The 5,688-nt window shown below is 43.5% G+C and overlaps 1 long non-coding RNA gene across 1 annotated transcript; it reads right to left on the bottom strand.

Annotated features, from left to right (window-relative positions):
- Positions 1 to 2,838: 2,838 nt before the first annotated feature.
- On the bottom strand, positions 2,839 to 5,376 carry LOC123074536 (uncharacterized). Its single transcript, XR_006436007.1, has 3 exons — positions 5,138 to 5,376; positions 3,395 to 3,487; positions 2,839 to 2,951 (listed from the first exon to the last, which is right to left on the bottom strand). It is a non-coding gene; the product is annotated as an uncharacterized lncRNA (long non-coding RNA).
- Between the last annotated feature and the right edge of the window lie 312 nt (positions 5,377 to 5,688).

Below are 5,688 nucleotides of genomic sequence, written 5' to 3'. Positions count from 1 at the left end.
CTCCTCCTTTCCTTGTTGGAGTAGGACAAGGGAAGGGAGAAGGAGAAGGAAGGAAGGGGTGCCCCCCCTCCCTAGTCCAATTCGGACTAGTCCATGGGGAGGGGTGCGGCCACCCTTTGGGGCCTTTCTCTCCTTTCCCGTATGGCCCATTAAGGCCCAATACGAATTCCCGTAACTCTCCGGTACTCCAAAAAATACCCGAATCACTCGGAACCTTTCCGATGTCCGAATATAGTCGTCCAATATATCGATTTTTACGTCTTGACCATTTCGAGACTCCTCGTCATGGCCCCGATCTCATTTGGGACTCCGAACTCCTTCGGTACATCAAAACTCATAAACTCATAATAAAACTGTCATCGTAACATTAAGCGTGCGGACCCTACGGGTTCGAGAACTATGTAGACATGACCGAGACACCTCTCCGGTCAATAACCAATAGCGGAACCTGGATGCTCATATTGGTTCCCACATATTCTACGAAGATCTTTATCGGTCAGACCACATAACAACATACGTTGTTCCCTTTGTCATCGGTATGTTACTTGCCCGAGATTCGATCGTCGGTATCTCGATACCTAGTTCAATCTCGTTACCGGCAAGCCTCTTTACTCGTTTCGTAATACATCATCCCGCAACTAACTCATTAGTCACAATGCTTGCAAGGCTTATAGTGATGTGTATTACTGAGTGGGCCCAGAGATACCTCTCCGACAATCGGAGTGACAAATCCTAATCTCGAAATACGCCAACCCAACAAGTACCTTCGGAGACACCTGTAGAGCACCTTTATAATCACCCAGTTACGTTGTGACGTTTGGTAGCACACAAAGTGTTCCTCCGGTAAACGGGAGTTGCATAATCACATAGTCATAGGAACATGTATAAATCATGAAGAAAGCAATAGCAACATACTAAACGATCGAGTGCTAAGCTAATGGAATGGGTCAAGTCAATCACATCATTCTCCTAATGATGTGGTCCCGTTAATCAAATGACAACTCATGTCTATGGCTAGGAAACATAACCATCTTTGATCAACGAGCTAGTCAAGTAGAGGCATACTAGTGACACTCTGTTTGTCTATGTATTCACACATGTATCAAGTTTCCAGTTAATACAATTCTAGCATGAATAATAAACATTTATCATGATATAAGGAAATAAATAATAACTTTATTATTGTCTCTAGGGCATATTTTCTTCACTCTGCCAACGATAGACAATAACTCCCCCCCCCCCCCGAACACAGCTTACAACTTCACATTTATGTTTTGCGGTCTTAGAAAGGGCTAGCGAGATACCATCTTATTATATCATATCATGATTGTTTTGAGAAAGTGTTGTCATCCGAGATTTATTATTATTGCTCGCTAGTTGATTATGCCATTGACATGAGTAAACATGAGACCTAAGAGTTATTGCGAATGTGGTTAGTCATAATCTTTGCTGAAAACTTGAATGCTGGCTTTACATATTGACAACAACAAGAGCAAACAGAGTTTGTAAAAGTTTTTCTTTATCACTTTCAGTTTATCAACTGAATTGCTTGAGGACAAGCAAAGGTTTAAGCTTGGGGGAGTTGATACGTCTCCGTCGTATCTACTTTTCCAAACACTTTTGCCCTTGTTTTGGACTCTAACTTGCATGATTTGAATGGAACTAACCTGGACTGACGCTGTTTTCAGCAGACTTTCCATGGTCTTATTTATGTGCAGAAACAAAAGTTCTCGGAATGACCTGAAACTCCACGGAACATCTTTTTGGAAAATATTAAAAATACTGGAAGAAAAATCCATGTCAGGGGGCCCACACCCTGTCCACGAGGATGGGGGGCACGCCTGCCCCCCTGGGCGCGCCCCCTGCCTCGTGGGCCCCCTGATGCTCCACCGACCTCAACTCCAACTCCATATATTCACTTTCAGGGAGAAAAAAATCAAAGAGAAGGATTCATCGCGTTTTACGATACGGAGCCACCGCCAAGCCCTAAAACCTCTCGGGAGGGCTGATCTGGAGTCCGTTCGGGGCTCCGGAGAGGGGAATCCGTCGCCATCGTCATCATCAACCATCCTCCATCACCAATTTCATGATGCTCACCGCCGTGCGTGAGTAATTCCATCGTAGGCTTCCTGGACGGTGATGGGTTGGATGAGATCTATCATGTAATCGAGTTAGTTTTGTTAGTGTTTGATCCCTAGTATCCACTATGTTCTAAGATTGATGTTGCTATGACTTTGCTATGCTTAATGCTTGTCACTAGGGCCCGAGTGCCATGATTTCAGATCTGAACATATTATGTTTTCATGAATATATGTGAGTTATTGATCCTATCTTGCAAGTCTATAGTCACCTACCACTACAGGAATCAGCTATTTTGCCGTCTGCCACGGCGGACGGCAAAGGCATGAACGGCGGACGGCAAAGGCCTTTGCCGTCAGCCGCGGACGGCAAAAGGCTCCGGCAAAGTAAGGTCCGGCAAAGAGCTACTTTGCCGTCTGCTTCCGGGCGGCTGACGGCAAAGGGCCTTTGCCGTCTGCAGCGGACGGCAAAGAGCCTGCAGTCTTTGCCGTCTGCTGGACTGCAGGCTCTTTGCCATCTGCTGGCATATGGCAAAGAGACCAAATAGGCATTAATTCTGTTTCTTCTTATACCCATTCATTTTCACAGAAAATCAAACACACATATATATAGATAGTAGCAAGTTTCATCCATACATAGTACCAATATAGCATATCCAACACATGTTACCAATAGTAGCAAACATATACATAGTTTCATCAATATTACACAGTTTCATCCATAGTTAGCAAGTTTCACAAAGTCAAAACAAAAACTAAAGACAAGCACTCCATATCTGAAATTAGAAGAAATGACCTAAAACTAAATATCTATTTTCCTAAAAACTATCTTATTACTAAGATCTTCTCTGGATCTTCTTCTTTTCTTCCAACCTGCATAACAAAAACACTAAGAGTCAACACCAGAAAGTACTAAATTTTGAGAGATATCCAGATCCTGCAACAGTACATTAAGAGCACATTTTGTCGCTAAATAAGCATTGCAATTATCACAGTACAACAAGCAAACAAACACAAGAGTCATGTCCATAAAGCAAATAGATATACAGGCAAGCATAGGTGCAAAGAAGCACATATAGAGTTAGTAATAAACTTGGATAGATGGTTCAATACAAGCACATTGTAACAGTACCCATAATAACTTAGATAACTTAACTACTTCTAAGTACTCAGAAGTAAAGCTGATTGTCCCTATTTTCAGTAAGTGATCATGCAAGAAGACAATTTCTTTTTATGGGTCTCAGTACCACTAGAAGGTCTCAGGACACAAGTTGCTCTTGCAGAAAAGATAAACAAACACATGCCACATATATTACCAATTTCATGGAAACAATAATGTTGGTATCTTTTCATATGCAGAGCCCTTTCTTTCTCCTCTTGGCTTAAGCCATAAAATCCACATGAGGCACCTGCAAGTCACTCCACTGTTGTTATGCTGTACAGTTCAACAAACACAATGACATAAGCACATCTTTTTCAAACAGGAAAATAGAGGGCTGAATTGTGGAGAGCAAAAGGGCGGCCTTGAAACTGATTGAACTAAAGGGTAGAGTTAGTATTATCAAGGCCAAAACCAAAAACAATCCCAGTTCTAACAGATGACATACACAACGTACAGACAAAAAAGGGCCATCTAAAATGTCTACTTGTTCTAGTGGCCAACACGTGGTAACAGGCAAAAACATCCACAAAGTCTCTCCTAAACCTCATAGCATTCATTGACAGCTGTCTTGTCAGGTGTGTTCTACTTGTTCATAAAGCATGAATGTCAAGAGCAACATGGATAATGCTGGATACATGGAGAACAGAGTCATAACATTTCCAGTATCCAAATTTACTGTATTTAAAGCTAAGATGAACATCTTGTAGGAACAAAAAAGAAAAAAATAGCTGAGTCTGAATCTGATAATAACAAAAATATATCAGCTGGGCAAAATATGGATGCTCAAGGCACGTGTAGATACAAACTATGGCCAAACTATTTTAAGAGGACTTAAGAGGGCAAATCTTCAAGCACTATACGTATCTAACTCTGCACTAGTTTCCATTATAAACAAATAAAACAGAGTAAAGGGCGGGAAAAGGTTTATTTTTACATCTTGTCAGACGGAGGCATTTACTACGTAATATCCTGAACTTGGTGACATGTACTGGAAACAAGGAATTCATCATCAAATTGTGATATATATTGAATTGAGAAAAGATCAGGAGCCTACTTGTATGTGCATCAATTATATAAGCGGATGAAGTACAAGGATGTCAGCTACTTCTAGTTACGCATATAAAAAATAGTATCATCGATTGTATAAGCAGCTTGGCATTAACCCAGTAACAATCAAGCATGAGTTGTACCAGATTTTGATTTTACCAATAACCGAGAATACATAGTCGGCTTCCCATTTTCCTTCCAAGTAGTCTTTTTCTTCCAAAGGGACTTGTCTTTCATAACAAAACGTACAAAAATAAAACACGTATATTTATTTGCTGATAACAAGTGGGATCAAACTAAGCATTCCATGGCAACAAGCAGCACCCTCATCTTGGTACAATAGCATGAAAATTCACGTGGCATAATTTTCATCAACTTGATTGTGTGGAAATAAATATGATGGCTATTTTCACCACATAACAAATAGAAAGTTTGCACATATTATATAACAGAGAAGCAGTGTAATGGCAGGCCTAGTTAACAAACAATCAACTCTTGCCCAATCGATTTAGTGAGATGAATGAATTACTTTCCATCCATAAACAACAAAAATCAAAGGAACCAACAGGAGCATCTCATGGACATTTACTTATTAAACTAGTAGTTGCTTAACTAAGTAGCAGCTCTCACAAATTCTACACTGCTAGTGCTCACACGGTGAGAGAAGAGAAACAAAATAGCCAGTGATGCTAGTCTATCGATGGCTGTAACCTGCGAGTATCAGGAAACAAAGTGGCCACGTTTTTTGCATCAGGTTCAGTCCAAGAAAATTTGAGAGCCCATAGAGAATTATCCAAGAGCACGGCATCAATCATTTGGAAAGAAAAGAAAATAGAGCGAGAGGGTCGACCTTCTTGTTCTATGGGAAATCATGGTGGGCAGGGCAGATGACCTCGCTGTCGACCTCGTCCAGCTCGTGGGGCTTGAGCGTGGGGTCCTGGTCGTCGCCGTGCATGGATCTGGAGAGGGGGAGAGCTCCTGCTGATCTAAATCAAAGCAAAAATAAGTCTATTGGAATGGGGGACAGAAGGAAGGAGCGAAGGAGAGAGGAATCGATGGGGAGAAGTAGGGAGGGACCCTGTGCGGTGCGTCGTCGTCGCCGGCGAGCTCGAGCTCGGGCCTCCCGCAGGTCATGGTCGCGCGCGCCGAGCCGGGAGAGCCGGGTGTGTGGATGGGTGGAGGGCGGGGGGGGGTGGCGGCGTTGGGTACCCTTCCGGCTGGAGGAGACGAGGCGCGGTGGCGCGCCGGCCGGAGGAGAGCAGAGGCGCGGTTGCGAAGCTCGGCCCGGAGCTGGTCGGGGTCGGTGAGGACGGCGGCGGCGCGGGAGTGGACGGTGCCGTGGGCGCGGAGGAGGAGCGGCGACCCCAGCGCATCGGCGAGGCGGAGGAGGGCGCCGGCGGG

This window comes from Triticum aestivum, chromosome 3D (genome assembly GCF_018294505.1).
Source record: "Triticum aestivum cultivar Chinese Spring chromosome 3D, IWGSC CS RefSeq v2.1, whole genome shotgun sequence".
In the NCBI taxonomy this organism is placed as follows: domain Eukaryota; kingdom Viridiplantae; phylum Streptophyta; class Magnoliopsida; order Poales; family Poaceae; genus Triticum; species Triticum aestivum.
Note: the sequence above shows the minus strand (reverse complement) of the source record. Positions and strands in the feature narration are given on the sequence as shown.